Source organism: Homalodisca vitripennis, chromosome 5 (assembly GCF_021130785.1).
Source record: "Homalodisca vitripennis isolate AUS2020 chromosome 5, UT_GWSS_2.1, whole genome shotgun sequence".
Taxonomy (NCBI): domain Eukaryota; kingdom Metazoa; phylum Arthropoda; class Insecta; order Hemiptera; family Cicadellidae; genus Homalodisca; species Homalodisca vitripennis.
In genome coordinates, this window is record NC_060211.1 from 15,033,987 (window position 1) to 15,052,964 (window position 18,978).

The 18,978-nt window shown below is 33.8% G+C and overlaps 1 pseudogene; it reads right to left on the bottom strand.

The window, feature by feature from the left end:
- Positions 1-17,951: 17,951 nt before the first annotated feature.
- Positions 17,952-18,084, bottom strand: LOC124363986 (annotated as a pseudogene).
- Positions 18,085-18,978: the final 894 nt, after the last annotated feature.

An 18,978-nucleotide genomic window follows, 5' to 3' on the forward strand; every position in this document is an offset into this window, starting at 1 on the left:
ACTTACTATCACCCAATCTATTAATTTTAATATTTGAATCAATAAAAGAGAAGTCTTCTAGTCTACAAAGAGTAAGTCTATTAATTTCTCTAGGGAAATAAACTTGATGCAGTTATGTTCACGTAAAATAAGACTTTAATCTGGACTCTTGCGTAGTGCGTTTGCACGATTTGATCTCTAATATATTTTCGTGCAGTAAAATTCTAGTGTATCTCTAGAAAAACTTGCAGTAATTTACTACTATGTTAATTATATTGGCATATGTCTATTATACTTCTCTTAGTTGTATACATTCAAAGTCAAATAATTTTCCTATAAGAATTAAATTAAATTTTACGCAACATTAAAGGAATAAAAAGAAAGAATAATGTGTTATTAGACATTTTCCCCTATTGTATTAAAACATTATTTTATAAGGACAAAAAGTGATTAATAATGGATTACACCATTTTGGTTTCGTGACATATTGATTATTCGTGAAACTGGCCACTTTCAATTAGAAAGGGTGTGTACGTCTGAAATGTACATATCCTCATAATTTTTAACTAAAAGGGAGATCAAATTTTTATAGAAGGCAAGTACGGGGATGATCACCTTAAAAATAGAATAAACACAAGCTCAAGAGTATTTGGAACCTACGAAGATGTATTAGTGAGGTAGTAAGGTTACAATAATATATAACCAAAACAGATTTTTCAGAGGTATTTCAATCATTAACACGCTATAAGTTTAGTTAAAAACCATATACTAAACTTATTTTAGAAGGGTTAAACAAATTGAAACAAATTCCATTGATTCATTTATTTTAGGAAGACTTAAACAAAGGATATAGCCGTTCAAAATTTTACAATGGGATAGATTTATCTAACCGTCGTAAAGCACGTGCAACTAGGTTTTTGACGTCTAGTGTACAAATTGTAATAGTAAACATAATATGTTCTATTTTATTTGTTTAGGTGAATTATTTATGATTAACCAGCCTAAATACTATTGTCCTTTCAATAGCACTGAACGGTATCAACCATATGAAACTAAGTACACATATCTATATTGTAAATATCTCGATTAAGTTCGTTGCCTAGATTGGTACTTTGTATTACTTTTATAATAAAATATATAATCATTAAAACTTACAAAACTCACAACTCTATAAACCTAAACAAAAGCCAAGATGTTCTGAAATGCTTATAACATATATTAAACCCTTCTTGATAACAATGTTTTTCACAAAGAACCGGCAATAGAAATGCTGAAACACAGTAAAATTTTGATGACATTGTTCTTATACACATTTTCATTAGTTTCATTGCCCAGCTTGGTCCACTATTTCGTTAAGTTAAGCATACAAACCTTAATAATTCACGAATCCTTTATTTATGAACCTATTAAAAACAAGTGTTTAGTATGGTTACAACATTTAATACATTTTTATTATATACATTCTTTTCTATCTCAAACGTTTTTCAAGATATTGAATAAATGTAATTCTATTATTTTTGTTGTCACAAAACCCACTTACTTGAAATTATATCTTTGATTAGAAAAACTGCAGTTATGTTTTGTACCGAATGGACAATACACATGGGGTGGGATACCGGTGAGGTCATAGTAATGAATACTCGAATTCTAAGTTTACGAATATGTTTAATATTGGCAAATAAACATAAAAGCACCACTTCTAGTTGGTAAAATAAAATAAGGAGTTGCCGCGTTGTTTCAATATAGATTATGAATGCACTAAAATATGATACCATGGGATTGGCCATGGGGGATATTCCAATGATCTATGGATTGTATCTTCGAAATTAATAATTCTTAAAACTTTAATAATAACTTCCCTTTACGATGAACTTGCTCACAAACGCGGGCGTCAGCATTCTTGGCTCTACAATGCAGCTGTAGACGGAAAAAGGGAAGACTAGTAGACTGGAAGTCTAAAACATGAAGTAATTGGGCTTAAACTCAAGACGTGAGCTCGAAGAGTGAACTGCACTTGCCTAAAACAAAATCGCGACGGTATTAGCCATTTATCGAGACAACTTATAATCACGACGTGGTCTCGTCTGAAGGACATCGCCAAAAATACTCATCCAAGTTAATCTGGCAAATAAAACACATTCAGAGTAAGTTATTTACAAGTTATAATTTTACTTTAAATTACATTCCAATTAGATGTGTAACATGAAAGAGCTAACTTATGATACGAACATATAAATTTTTACTTATGTACAAGGCGCGCGAGGTGTTCCTTCGGCAGCAGGAACGGCAGCTACAAAGTTCCCGAGAGAAATAATTCATAAGTGTGCCAATTAGGTTATCAATCCGCCAAGAATTTAGTTTCAAGAACATCGGATGTAACTTATACTAACCAGTAACTGGGTTGCGAAAATATGTACTCGTACTATATGAAGTGAAACTAAATAACGGTACAGCTCATTAGTGGTGTTGTAATTTCAGTTTTTTCAAAACCTAGTCTTAGTTAAAGCCATTTATATCCATATATCGTATAGGGTGCCAAGATTAGAGTAGTATATTTTTAATTTAGGACATCTGTGGAAAGATGAATATGTTTGTTTATAATTTACTAAGAAGGCATCGTATTTCGTGTTTTTTTTTTCAACAGTAATTGCAACTTTATGTCTTGTTGTTGAGTAACCAGTGAGTCAACTTCTCATTCCAGATTCATATATCGGTTCGAATAATGTTTGAGTAACGACGTATCATTGTACACGCAAAATTATCTTCTATAGAGCGTGAAATGGGTATAAATTATAGTTACGTAGGATTTACACACGTACAATTTTGAACGCTGAATGTACCGAATCTGTATGTAAAGTCCTTTAAATAATTAGTTATTATCTTGTGAACAATTCCTTACAATCCGAGAGCCAACGTGCGTTGTGAGATAGAAAAGTTTTCTCTACCAAAGAAATCAATCGAAAGTATATCTAGAGTTTTTGGGGTTTACAATATAACGGTATTATTAGGGTTATAAAATATGAAGCTAGATATTATTCTCAAATTTTATAATTTCTAGATGGTCCACTTACAATAGTAGTCACAATACTGTCAAATATATAGATAAAATCATACTGAAAGTTGCCACTTTATGGGTATGCATAATTTTCATCTAACATGGATGTAACATATATTCACACGTTCAAATTTTGGTTTTATGTTTGTATGTCTAATAAAAATATGATGTATCAGAAATTTTAAGTTTTTGTTTTTTTACCATTTTATAACCCTCGTTACCATGGCGGCCTTTAAAAACACTAAAGTAATGACGATCGATTTCTTTCTTTAGATAAATGTTTCTATTTCAAGGAAACTAAATTGTGTACAATTAAAATTACCTCTAGGCTCCATCACTATTATCACACATTTCAGAATTGATTTGTTTTATCCATGTAAGTAAATCCATGAATAACAATTCAAACTGCCTTACACAGATAAGCGATTCCATTACACTTAACGATCTGACTCTATCGTCATCCTCTGGAATCGCTTCAGGATGTGGAAGTACATCGCTACAGAACACAGACTTCAACTCTCACGAAGCTTAAACTGTAGATCCATTACGGTTTACTAACTTGCCTCGTCTGTTAATGTTATTCCGATCCCACCCGTTTTCAATTTGTACATTTAAACCAGATATTCAGTACTTTTATGTGATATATAAATATTCGTATAAAAATATTATGGTGAACTAACATCTGCTTTTAGAAACACTATTTTAACATAAATATTAGCTATCTAATTTTACACATAAATATTCATATTATTATGGATATCAATAAAGAATTATAGTTATATAGTGGGTTTTCTTTTTCCGTGATTTATTACAGGGTAAACACATTTTGCCCCACTTTAAGCAGTGTTTAAAATTGTTAACATTGTTTTGCGCGAGAACTTAAATTTAAATTTTTAGTGTTTGTTTCGTAATTCTTTTGGTGTGTGTCTTTTCAGCTTCTACATTACAAAAAAGTCATTTTTTAATTTAATCTCGAATTCTTTTTCTTTTCTGTTTATGTCATATTTTCTTCACTTAACAATAAAATTGTTTGATTTGTCAAAAATTATTACAGAGACAAATTAGGTTTCTAATTAAAAGTTTTAGTTATGTTTTGTTGTGTTTTTTCTACAATTTTTAAGATTATTATAACTTGTATTGAACAAATATAGTATAATTCTAATTGTAATAATTATTATTCTATTATTTAAGTAATGCACTTCTGTAAGTCCAGATGAATTTTATTAATTATTCTTTAAAATTTTAATCTTATTATTTAAAGTTTTAATAAATGAATTATCTCGTTGAAATAGAAAAGACATCTAATGAACCAATTTAATATTACGAAAACTTTCTATCAGAATTGCCTTTAAGATTTGTACTTTCATAATCATATATTTATTATATTTACAATTGTTGTCGTAGTTTTGGGCCTCCTTGGACAATTTAACAGAAGAAAATGTTCTTACTTTAACTATACCTTGACTAATTTTAGTAAAATAGCCAGCTGCAAAAATTAAGGCAATGATAATGATTTCGATCGCATATTACAGAAAAGGCCAAAATCGTGTTAATTAAGTCTTAGAGAGTTCAAATATATCTTCCAGCGTAATAGATTATTCCTGTTTTCTAGGGTAAAATTTTCAGTTGTGTATGAATACAAAATTATTGATATTAGAAGAACCAAAATAATTGGTTGGTCAATAGAACGGACAGATTAAGGGCTTTACAGACATCGGCTTCTTCTTCTTTTTTATTTAAATGGCATTTTACTTAAAAGTTGAAAATTTTCCTTGATTCACTGTCCGTTTATGATCTTCAAACTAGCTTGAAACTAAAGCTGTCGCTGGATGACCTCTGAAATCTGAGGTCTATGTCTACGTGAAGAGATCAATGTAGAAAGAAACAGGCAGATACTTGTTAGTGGCACGGACTCGACAGGGACATTGCTTCGACTCCCCGAACTTTCCACTTTGTTTTAAAAAAAGTGAATAGATAAAAAAATTTAACTTTTCAGTGAAATTACCTTCCCACTAAATTCTCTCGTTATCCCAGCGCAGCGATATGAGATCAGTCTCCAGATTTCCGTGCGTCTTAGTGCGCACCTCATGATACTATGAGCCTTACATCATTACTCTCTCCACTCCCGGATCTTGTCGGATAGCATTAGTGTTCGGAGAGTATCGGCTCTGAAACAATGTGGCTAGAAATCTCGTACTGCAAGAGAAGGTTGTGTACAAATGATGATCGGTACATCCGCATATCTTGTATTTGCTTCAAATAACTATGCAGTAATGGGTGCACTTTTTGTACAGAAAGACAGAGAAACCATCAATTACCTGTAGCATGAAGGAAGTAGCTTCAATACTCAAAATCACTTGGTAAGGGAGTGCAGGCAGACGCAGCCTAGTTTAGGCCACTTAAAAAATACGTTGTGAACGTCTTTTCGCCGACTGGCTATACATAATGGTAATCTAGATCAGTTTAACCCTTGTTCTTTGACTCTGTTGGTTGAATTTTGTTCAAGGATAAAGAATATCTACAGTAAGTTGACTAATTTTGTTACTCATTGGAGAATTTTACTGTTTTGATCTACTTTGATCTCTTCAGGTAGGAAGACCTCAGATTTAAGAGTTCATCCTACGGCAACTTCATTTTTCAGCTTTGTTTAAAGTAGCTCGTATGTGAAAGGTGAATTGAGCAACAATCTACCTATTCATATTAATGTACTGTAGTTCTCTACGGGTACAAGTGCAGTATGTCTATAAAACTTAGGCTGTACAAACTAAAATTTACCTACTTGAAAGTTTATCCATGCGTATGTATAAAAACGAAGCATAACTTGTTCAACAAAAGATTATGGTTTTGTTTGTTTTCATGTTTTTTAGAAGCAACTGTTGACGAGTATCGATCTCCTTTCTTCTGATGTAAAAGCTCGCAAGGTAATCATTCCCCTTGTCGCTTAACAACTTTGGCTCCGTTAATGACTCTTTCTCTAAAAACTTTTTCACTGTAATCAACACTAGGTTAAACGTTCATTGCTTATTAGCCTGTTTGAAATAGATTATTTTTAAATAAACGTTGAAGGGAAAAAAAGTATAACAGTGTTCATATAAATAATTTTTCTTTTATTTATTAGAACTCATGTCAACCAAAACAACGAATGACTTAAATTTCTATTGTAAAACTGTAAGAAATACTATATTTGTACGCCACACATAGTGTCGTTTAATAACTTTCGTTGAGGTTGCATGAAGATTTCAAGCATATAATGTATTTCATTTTTGAGAATTCTCACATCATGCAGAAAAAAATTATTTACGTCCCTTTGGAGAAAGAATTATATCAGCATACTAAGAAATTAACAATCGGCCATGGCTGGACATGAACAGTAACAGCATTCATTCTTGTATATGTAGAAATGAAATTTTATGAAAATTTTAATGTATGCAAATGATTTTTATCGAGATACATTACCACATGATACATTTACATTATAGTTCTTAATAGGTTTGAAATTCAGTGTTTAAACAAAAAAAGTTCTGGTGGGTTAGGGAGGGTATTGCAATGCAAGAGAGTGGTGAAATATATTTCCTCAAGGATTGTTAAGGCTTTTCAATCTATTATGATCATATTTGTACTCTTTGAATTAATGTGCAACATCCAAAACCCTCGTGTTGTTTTAATTATTATGTTTATTAATTTATTTACCCTGCAAGTTTCTCGTTGCTATCATAGTCAAATATAAGATGTAAAATAAAATTGCTAATTCTTAGCCAAATTTCATTTAGTGTTGTCTGTATGGAAATGAAGCTTTATTGAAAATTGCGAGTTTATAGGTCAGTTCGTTTTCGAAATATCATTAGGATAGTCAGAAATAGAAAATTGAAATTTCCAGGCCCAAGATTGAAAAGACAATGCTAACACTTAGCCAATAATGTTTATTACATTTTCCGTCAGTGATTATATTACACATAATAAAATTTAACGCTGAAGGTGCATTATATAATTATTGTGCGTGTAATAAAATAAAAATAACACATATTTGTTATAGTATCATCAATTTAGTCTATTCGGATTTGTCGGACGTAATATTTCCATCCGTTAGTGTTTTTAGACCTATTTATATCAGTTTCCTTGCATCAAGTGTTGCACTTGTTACATTGAAATTTCACGCTAAATGTATCAAGAGAAAGTCATACTTCTGCTTCTACTTCTATGTTACTGTCTAGTGTTTCGATGAATAAATTGAAACATTAAAAGACAATTTTTAAATTACCGAAACATAATTTAGAAATAAAAATTTTTCCTTGCCAACGGTAAATTTGCTGCCTTAACAGTTTTTCTCTGAACAAACATAAGAAGAAAGTGTCTGCCAGTTTCTCGTGTCTGGGCGTGTATTATGTAAATATTCCATCCCCTGCAGAGTTTCTTCTGAATATTCCAATCTAAGTGTTCCCTGCAGTTGACGTTATGTATCCTGATTTCACCTTTTGGGAATTTATAATACAGACTAGGAAAATACTACAGTAAAATGAGTGTTTTCGTGGTTATAATTCATAATTTCACTGTTAAATATCACACATGTACCATTCTACAAGGTTAAAACAATATTCTTATTAGTTTAATAGCTTACTGAAGTTAAGCAATATTCAAGCTTCTATGAGGTGAGGCCATTCTCTAGAGGTTTGAACAACATTAAAATGTTTGGAGCTATAAGTAATACTGAACATCGAAAATGGCCAAATTATGTAAGAGTGCTGAATATAACATAACATCCAACAAACTTATCATTTCCCTTTCATTTTATTAGTAATATTTGTATGCCTGGTAAAATTTTTCGTAAATAGTTATAATTTCTTTAAATTTCATTTCACATTTACGTAAGATGCCAAATGGAAGATTTGTTATAAAGACATGTAGAACAATATCCCATGTAAAACTCAAGTACAATACATTATATATGTTTATTTGACGAACTGCTCTAATCCAAATTAAAGCTATGGGAACCACAATCACCTGTTTATCAATTATAGCGCATGAAAAGTTTTTCGTCTAGTCGACCGCCGGTTACAACAGTGGATGTTAATCCTGTACAGTTTCTTGTTACTTCATAACAGGCATATCAGTCTTAAATGTTTCTGTGTTTATTTTACCTGATTTTTTTTTGGTGTGCGATTTTTAGCAACGAAGATACTTAGTGTTTTGACATGTTCTTTGACGATAAGTCTGACGATGAAGTTACACTTATACTAAGTGGTGTTCATTAGTGTGAATGAGATAAAATAAATTACTTTTTATGTATAATGATCAGTTTTTGGTATCAGTTTTATCGTTTTACTAAACATTGTTGTAGAATTAACCTGCTAAAATGGTAGTAAAATTTTATCGTTATCATTACTCAAACATGTTAACTTTGTTAGAAGCAAAATGGAGAGTAATGACCATGAGTATATGATGAGGGAAAGACAAAATGTCCTTACAGTAAGGATCAAAGTTGTACTTACCTGATTCCATGCGTAAAGAGATGGACTAATTGTCTGTATGCCCCTGAAAAAAATAATGATAAAATTTTTCTCCTACAGATATTTCTCATGTTTATTTTAAAGAAATTTTGTAATTTTTGTTGCTGTGATAATATTAAAACGTGAATGAAATGAACATAAGCCTAATCTGTTATACCAAATTACACCCTAGTAACTCATACATCGTGGTCACAGTAATACATCATGGAAACAAATGAACGACACAATTAATTAAATAAACATAAACCCGGTATATATGTATACCAAAGTATCTATTTATTGTAAGTAATCCAAATACAATAAACTCTTATATGTTAATAACATATTTTTTAATTTTTTTTAAGCTTGACACACAAACAATCGAAAAGCCACTAATTGTTTAGTATTTGATGTGTCTACAAAGGCCGCAGATTGGGTGTTGTTCAGTTGTGGTCCTTGATTAAAAGAGGAGACGAGTATAAAGTACTCGTGGTATTATTGTTCGTGACTTCTCTCTGAGGAATGTTACATTTTAGATGAAAAAATTCAATAAACATTGTTTAAATAACAGTTACTGTATTATAAATATGTTACAACACAACAGTTACTTGTACACAAGTGTTACTTACACACGTGACAAAATTGATGTTAGAAACTGGGTAGTGTTCGTAATCTTGTCATTTCGTTGAACAGAAATTTACGTTAAATTTTATATAAAAACTGCTTACTATGTCGTTAATATAATTCCAGTCACCTTTTTAAAGACTTAAAGCTGTCTTAAAGGAGAGCATTAAGTCTGATATTACAATGTGGTTAATCCTTGAGGTTAATAAGCTGGGCGTAGTGACGTTTAATATCTCTTATACTCATTGAATTAGGGAGACGGTCTGGCACTACAGAACTAAAAGGATATAAAAACAGTACACCCCCTATAATATAGCATTGCACTAGTTCGTCACTTCATCAAGCCAGCAATCTATCCAAGTTGAGGCACGTTGAATGTACCGGTATATAATAATAATATATATATATATATATATATATATATATATATATATATATATATTGAACATATTGATTATATATTTATAACCTATGAGGCCAAAGAGGTTAAAAGTTACCCTATAAAAATATAACAGTTAAAAGCTATATAATTTCAGAGAAATATAATGTTGATGACAAAAGGTTTTGTAAACAATGAAATCCTGTAGTTGAAGTTGAATGACTTAATTTATAAAAAACATAAATCCAAACTTAATCATTTTTACATAATAAGGTTTTTGAAAAAAAAACGAATGGTTTACTAGGGTGTACTTAGTCTTACAGTGTTGAACTAATTTAAAAAAGGAAACATAACGCGAAGATTTATATCGCTGATTCTATTGAAGAAAGTTCAAAGGACGCCTAATTTCATTTAATCCCTTTAAAGAAATTGTTTGGAGGTATTCAATTGCAGCGACCTTTGTTTGCTGAGCAAAATCACAAGAAAAAAACTCATGTAATAGAGTATTAGCCTAATATTGCATGTCGACACGAAAATGTTCAGGTAATTTCCCAAGAGAAGGGCAGACGACGTTCGTCCTTACTCGATTTAACATTCCTACCTTTCTCAACTCTTTCACCTTTTACCAGTTACTAAAAAAGCTTCCCATATATTTAAAATAAAACAACTAACTATATTAGATTAACTAATCTAATACAATGAAATTAAATTAACTAATATTAGTAACTAGTAGAGATGAAAATGGATATTTAATTACATATTAAAACAAGTACCATTAGTTAATTACTAACAAACACTTTTTCATTTCTTTAGTTTTACAGAAATGATAAGTTCGTAATAATATAAAATTATTAAACACTTTTGTGTTACTTCTTGCAGTATATATTTTAATATAATTTTATTTTATTTTTAAATGTTAATAGGATAATGAATTGTATTTTATATTACGAAATAAAAACACAGTAGCAAATTTATAGAAAGTATTTCTTTATATGCATTACGCAAAAATATTTCTACGAAACTTGTTTCTTGAGCCCGAAGAAGTAGGTAGGGTTTGTAACAACTGAAGTAATATTTATTTATCCTCAAGTAATTAAAAGGTACTCAATGTCTTTAAGACTGTTTCAAAACATATGGAAATTAAACATTCAGAAATTGTTAGAACTATACACTTTTTTCTCTAGATTTATAAATAACGGATGTTTAATTTTAAGGTTCAATATTTGTCTCAAATAGCCACCTTACCGTAACTAACAACCGCACCAAGTTGGCAAATGAACTTGTGTACCAAGTTTTAACTTGGTTCTTGATTCATATAGACAGTTCTTGGTTATAAAAAGTTTATTAACATATTTACATGGAATCAGTATTCAAAAACTGACACTATTCCAGATAAAAATAATTGTGTATTAGTAAAGTTTTATAAATGTTATGAGATTTTCAGAAAAATTTTAGTTTCTCTAGGTGTTGTTATTCTTTTAAAATTTGAATGGCCGCCATAAAAGGTTTCAAGGTATGTAAGATACTTTTCCAGAATTCTTCATGACTGTCTCAATTTTATATAAAGCTAATAACATGTAATACAAAATTAAGTATTTTACACGTCCTTTCTTTAATTCGTCCTCTATTACTGGTAACATGTAAAATAAAGGAGGTTGTTTTCATTGTGCGACTATTTGCTGACACAGTAGATTGAATGTCAACGCTTCATCAATAACATGTTGTGGCTTTAACATTTCTACGCATATTATGAATTGATCCATCACAGGTACCTTTTTTGAGGTAATCATTATTTTAATTTTGACAAATATTCAAGTCAACTAAGCAATACATCATTGTGATGGAAGTAAATGATAGAATATATAAAGATACAATTAATGGAATACAAAAATCCACTATTAATGAATAGTAATCTATGTATTTGATAAATATTTACCAACTTATCATGTTCAAAACCAAATTAATAAGTTTTTTATATGTTGTATATGTTTTATTCTTAGCAATATATATATATATATATATATATATATATATATATATATATTGATAAATATAATATAGCAAAGAAACTTATTTGTATTTTTGATTGAAATCTTTTCATTATATTATAATTTTAGGATTAACAATTTTGTATTTATTTCAATTTAAAGCTTTTCTGCCAAGAACAAAATCACTAACAATTCTTAATTTGTAAGGAATTCTTCCAAATCTATTTCACATCTCATCGGTATTATTGATATGAAATATATAATACAATCATTTTAAGTTCTTTTAAAATTCCTATACAATAATTAAGGAATTGTATTTTTAGATTTTCCTCCTATTAAAAATAAATGAGATATATAAGTCCAACTATATAAAAATATATCTCTAGTCGTATACTGAGCCGGTTCAATACCTATATCTCCCCGGCTCATGTGTGTTTTATATAGTGTATGTGTGTGTGTGGTTTATTGGCTGCAGAGGCCACTGACCATTTGAAGGCGTTTGGCCTTTCCGGTAGAGTGGCAAAGACTCCGAGCCGTGGTGTACAAGTTAGGAGTAGCTCCAAGTTAAAATTTAGTTTTAATTATGTGTTTGTTAGTTTTGCGGAGCTGTTCTCCTTCTGACATGTGCGGCTAAGTTTACGGCCCCTCACTGATGAGGTCCAGGAGATGAGTTGATTTTCTGCTGTCATCTCTCCATCATGCGTGGTCGCAGAGAACCTTCGCTTTTGCGCTCTGCTGAAGGACGGCCACCATGATGGACATTGCTACTAGTCAACATCTGTGATACCCTGCTCATATTCTTTATTTATTTGTTATTGTTATTGTTGCCATTTATATAGTTTATATTTTGTTATTTAATTTTTAAGTTAGTTTTAGATATTATTTAGTTATTTCTTGGATTTCATTAGGAGCCCGCCCTTAGCCGAAGGATACCGGGTGGAATTGGCATTTCTTGTTTAAATTATGGCGTTTCTTATTTTTGTATGCAGGTGCACCTGATAAGGATTGTTTGCGGGTATATACTACTGCAGGGCACTTTTTATTTTTTTTTTTTATTTATAGTATATATACTTATATATTTATATTGACTAGATAGGCCTTCTTAGTAAATGAACCTGAGTATGCTGACCACGGTTGTTCTTTTTTTACCTAGTTTAGTTTTGTTCCGGCATCCCGTTCGCCACCATGGGCGCGCGCTTCCCTGATGGTTTGCTGTGGGTGTGTGCGAGCGGCGATGTACGGTTTCAATGGTAGCAGAGCGTGGTTAGCTGCTCTCTCAGCTGTCTCTCAGTTCTGGTTTTGTTTGTTGGTGTAGGTTAGTGTTAGGTAGGGGGAGGTTAGAGTACACAAACTTTTTCATTAGGAGCTCGCCCTAGCACAGGATACCGGGTGGAATTGGTTTAGTGTCTTGCTTCCTGCAGACTTACACTTTGCAGGGAGCAAGGGACTCAAATTGCTTAACCGCTAAATTTATCTAACTGTACTCTACTTCTCCCTATCAATGTGTTGTTTTGTTATATTTATTGCTTTCTGTGTTTGTAGGTTGTGGTTAGTGTATATTTGCAGGGTATCCTTCTATTAGGTAGCAGGTATTAAGTTCTTTCACTTGGACCTCGTCAGTGTAAGCCTTTTGTGAGTTGAGTCCACTTAGGTTACTAAGTAATTGTTGCGTACGCTTTGTTGTTTATTGTTGTATTTATTTGTCTTAATTGTTTGGTATGGCGTTTTCCCTGGTGCCTGAACATCTACGCAAGCCCGAGTTGGTTTTTGAGGTCCTGGGCGAGAGGACAGAAGCCCGAGGGAGATGTGAGGGCATGAAGGGCTCAATTACGGGCTTGTATAGCGTTGGACCGCAGCTGGAATGCAGAGTTCCAATTAACACAGAATTTGAGTTTTGTAAAACCCGAATGGAGGAATTAGAAGACGATATTAATTTTGAGTCACTTCCCATGTCCGGGTCAGCAAAGGCTAGATTGGCATCTCAGCTTTTACATTGGCGTGACAAGAATAGTTTTTACTTATGTCAGCTCCTAGTTTAGACTCTGATATTAAAAAGTTGGGCTTTTTTTCGGCCAGTAACAAATTAAAACAAGCCTTAGATGGTTTGAGTGAGGTGCGCTCGGTGAAAGAGAAGGGGGTACTATTTACGCGCTGTCACTCCAACGGAGGTTCCCACTACCATTACTTTTGCTAACCATCCTCCGGCTCTTTCTTTCGAGCCTCCCAGAGTTACTATGTCTCCGATGGGTAGTGGCCCTCCTGAAGCGGCTGGTAAGGCATCATCTATAGTTGTGCCTTCCTTTTCTAGCTTTGGCAAAACTGCCCCATCCTTTGGGGAGTGTTTTACAACACTTCCCCAGAGTTGATGGGCTTGACACTAATTTTACTTATCCCATTTCCTTCTGGAAGTTTTTAAGCTAAGAGAATTTCCTGGTATGACAGATGCCATGCTTATGCAGATTTTAGCGCAGTTTTCCTTAAGGCCGCTTTTTGATCGCCTTCTAGACTGCCTTAAGAGAGGTGCCACCTTTGACCAGTTCCCCGCCGAGATCTTGGAGTTCTTTGTAACCTGCTCGGGTTAGGGAGCGCTTGCGGGTGGAACGCGTTTATCGTCCTCAGGCACCAGACGAGACGTTGAGCCATTTTGTCGGGGAGATACGGGATGTAGCCCGGGTGTGTTGCGCTTGAGCTTGAGCGAAACGGAGTTGGTGAGCCTTATTTTGGAGGGCATTAAACCTGAAGAACGCTCCCGTTTGATTTTTTGTAGCCGTCCCGCATCTTTTGCGGATTTGGACCGCCTCTCCATCATCTCTAGAGGGGTTCAGGATGCGGATGATCAAAGGGAGGCCATGTCGAGGCATCTTCCTCACTTGCCTCCGGGGCCGGTCCATGCTCCGGTGCAGTCTGAGCCAGCAGCTGCTTCTTCCCGTAGGCAGCCTCCTACCTGTTATGGCTGCAAGCAAGTGGGGACATATTAGACCGTTTTTGTCCACTTAAATAAAAAAAAACTAAGTAAGCTTGCGGACGAGTAAGCCCGACTCGTGCCGTAAAGGTAATTTTGAGGGCAAATATGTACCTGATTTTGATGGTAAAAGGGTAGCTGGTTTAATGCAGAACAGAAAGAAAACAGAAAGAAATAGACTTGGGGACAGTTTATCATCGTTGGCCGAGAGGGGAGGTTGCTGCTCTGGCTGCGCAGGGAGTAAGGGCTGCCCGCTCAACCTGCCTACAACTGGATGTACTTGTGGGGAATGTGGTGCAGAAGGCCCTGGTTGATTCTGGGTCAGCACGCAGCCTGATTTCTTTGTCTTTTTTTTGAAGATCTAAAATCCTCTGGGCTAATACGGCAGGTTGAGCCTAGTTCACTTATCTGCTGGACTGCTTCACGCACACCTTTACCTATTATCTGTAGTGCCCAGATTCACATCAAAATTAATTATTTCTCTTGGGATTGGAGCTTTTTGGTGGCTAAGGACCTGACTTTCCTTTCATCTTGGGAGCAGATTTTATCGGAAAAACTGGCATGATTTTGGATTTGGCCTCCAGTCATGTTTTTCTTTGCTTTCGCCAGGCGGGTGCTCGTTTCCCTTTTCAGATGTCGAGTCTCGTGGGACTGCTGCCTTAGAGATGGAAGATAAGAACTTGACTCCTCCTGACCAACTAGGACATCTTACGCCGAAAGAGGCTGAGGACATAAGGCAGATTTGTTCCAGTTTTTCCTGAAGTCCTAACTGACAAACTGGGCACGACCAATCTCTTGGAATACGAGATTCGTCTTACAGACACCCGTCCTTGTACGTTCCCATCCATATAAGCTTGCTCCGCCCAAGATGGAAATTCTGAGAAATATGATTGATGATTTACTTAAGAGTGGGGTAAACGAGCCGTCTTGCTCAAATTTTTCCAGTCCAGCGTTTCTAGTGCCGAAACCTAATGGGAAGTCCAGATTGGTCCTGGATTATCGAAAGCTCAATGCTCAGATAGAAATTGACTCCGTGCCGCTCCCCGATTTGCATTCTGCTTTCGACTGGTTTGGTAAGGCCAAGTATTTCTCCATTTTTGATCTTAATCAGGCATATCATCAGATTTCCTCTAAAACACGAGTCTCGACCTCTCACTGCCTTTTGTGTGCCTTGGAATTTGTACCAGTTCACCCGAGTACCAATGGGCTTGGCTGTGGGGGCCCAGACACTCACCAGACTCCTGGATTCTATCTTTCATGATGTCAAATTTAAGTTCGTGTTCAACTATCTGGATGAACCTGCTTGTGTACAGTGAGAGTTATGAGGAGCACTTGACTCATCTAGAGGAAGTTCTAACTAGGCTGCGAGAGTCTGGCCTTACCGTCAATCCTGAAAAGGTGAGTTTTGCTCAGCCTGAAATATCGTTTCTGGGTCATCTTGTCTCTTCTCGAGGTGTTTGTATTGATCCAGAGAGAACCCAGGCAATCAGGGAGTTTCCTCCTCCTAAGAATGCCAAGGGGATTGCCCGTTTTGTGGGAATGATAAATTTTTATCGTCGTTTCATCCCAATGTTGCTGAAGTGGCGGCCCCTCTGAACTCTCTTAGGAAAAAGGGGTGCCAAGTTTGAGTGGGGTGAAGCGCAACAGACTGCTTTTGAGCAGCTGAAAGAGGCAGTGATGCAGCCTCCAGTCTTGGCTATGCCTGATTTCAGTCGTAAGTTCGTCTTGCAAACTGATGCTTCCTCCTTAGCCGTTGCTGCTGTTTTATCGCAAGAAGTAGATGGTATCCGGCAGCCCATTAGCTTATGCTTCACGCACGTTAACCCCTTGTGAGAAGAAGAGTTGTTTCTGTTTATGAGCTGGAATGTTTGGCTGTCGTGTTTGGAATTAATAAGTTCAGGCGTTACCTAGAACATAAAGAATTTTTGTTGGAAACCGACAACCAGGCACTTTCTTGGCTCCTTGCCCACCCCCGTCAGCTCGATACCCATGCGAATTGAACCAATATAAATTACACTAAATAGTATTATTATTTGTATTAAAATATTAATTCGTCAAATTAGGTTATTTTTCTTTGAGTTTTGCATTTTCAAAGTAATAAGATTTTGTGTTAAGTGGTTTAAGTTAAACAAAACATTAGAGTGAATACGTAAGGTTTTGTGACAAAGAAAACCTCTATGACTTTCTGATGTGTGAAACTAAAAGAAACATGAAAAAATACTTCTTGAAGTAAGGTTTTGTTTTTACTGAAAATAACAAAGTTTAAAAAAGTAACATAACCACATTAAAGGTGCACCTAAAAATACACATTCTGGATTATTGTTTTAGTATTCTCAATGTGCCTACGATCTCATTGGACAATTTGGAATTTCCATAAATATTAATGAAATTTGAAAAAAAAATTTTTTTAAAGCTATAGCCTTTATATTTATAATAATAAAACTGTGGTTTAAGAAAAGGAGTGACTGTTACAGTCAACTATTCTGTTTTTTTCCAAAAAGTTTATGAACTTTAATACTTTACTGGTGTTTGTTTATAAATGAAAGTTTTTACGATAATGGGTCGCTTTAATTAAGAGCTATTTTAAAATGTCATTAATTTAAATATGTGTCGACTTTTAAATTTATGAAGAGTTTAGTTACTTAGTTAGTTTACAATTTTAAAGTAGAGTATGTGTATTCCGCACTATATGAAAAACGTTTCAAATATCTTTGTGTTTTATGAAGATTGTTTAGTGTTTCATTTAACACATATAACAGCATATTTATAGTAGATTTGTTACTAATTAAGCAAGTTTTTATGGTTACGAACGTATTCTCGTGAATATTTGAAAAATAAACCATAAATGTATCAGGAATCATCTACCCTCTGTCAGGGTTTTGTTGTTAAAATTTACATCCCAGGTCACCTCGTAACATTTGATCCTCAATTTATGGGACACTCTGTGTGACATATCCTCTGAACATTATAAAAGCAAATTTTACTTAGGTATATTACTTCTTATAAAATAATTATTCAAGAATCTGGTATTTGTATATTCAATTTGGTAAGGCTATATTGATGCTATGTTCCTATGTTAAATGAAGTTATATAAACAAATTAAGGATTAAAAACAAAGTTCCACAAACAGAACAATAGAACTAGGCCGATTTGGTATATAGAATCGACATAAAAGAGTCAGTTTGCACATTTATCTCTTAGTGCCGTGTTCTTCTCAAAGGGAGAAGGAGAACCACCAAGTCTCCAACTTATTACCTAACTTGTTGTTAACTTGTTACCCTAATAAGAGTTAACAGGCAAAGATATATTTGCTCTTCTAATTTCATATATCTTATAGCGTGTGACAGGGAAGTCAGACATGCATAAGTATATGTTTGTATACCAAGCGTAAGCCTCATATTTATAGAAACCTGATGTTTCGCAAACAGGTCTGCATCAGTATGCACCACATATAAAAAATAATAATAACCTTCTAGACATCACCAGCCAGCATACAATATATTATTTACTACTTTCATCTGTCAGCTAAGAATTACTGATTTTAGAAAAGTTTTCAATAAGCAATAATCACACCTCAGATTAACTTGGTTACGATATTGCCACTGCGCTAAGTTTTTATTTTAATTCAAGGTCAAAAAATCTAGACTCTGGAACTCGGGTGTTTGTTTTTTTTCATGTCACTGATATCCTTAATTGGGTTACAGCACGATTTAGAAAATTTGTTTACGTTACCACGTTTGTCTCACGGAGCATATTTTCTTGTAATCGGCTTCTTAAATTTCCTTTCTCTGGGAGTTCTACCTTATGGGAGTAGTGATCTAGAAGCCTTCAATAAGATTTCCTAATGTTAAAGATATCTGTGCCATGTTAAGACTACAATATGTTATTAAATTTTTATACGAAATTACCTGCCTACAGTAATCTTCACTGCCGATCAACTAAATACCATTGGACTCCTACAACATCAATACTGTCTTTTCTCGGTATGAATATAAATTTGATGAAAAAGGACACGTGTATATTTTAAATAATTCGCGAGATATACTGCGGAAGACAGGCAACTAGACAAATGGCACAACAAGCATTATGACAACCCCTGAGAAATAAGCTTCGCTGACACTCACCATATCAACCATGCAATAATCCATTATTTATGTGCCATTTTATTTAAGAAACCACGTATTTGAAATGAATTATTTAAAAACTAAACTTATCATCAGCAAAGCATTATTTTTAACAAATCTTAATTTACAAAAAATCTAATTTAAATTAATTTAAATAAATATTTAAATCTCAGTTTCAGAGTTTGACAGTGACCGTGTTCCTGATACAAATAACTTCATAAAGGTTTGGTTGAGTGATGTACTTTTGATGGTTGCCATCAGAGCACGTTAATGCAGGGCTTGGGTCACATCTGTTGTGTTTAACATCATCAGGAGCTGCCTTTCTTCGTCCTAATGAGCCAAATAATTTATTCTGTCACATTTAGCCCCAGTACTTTGATAGTC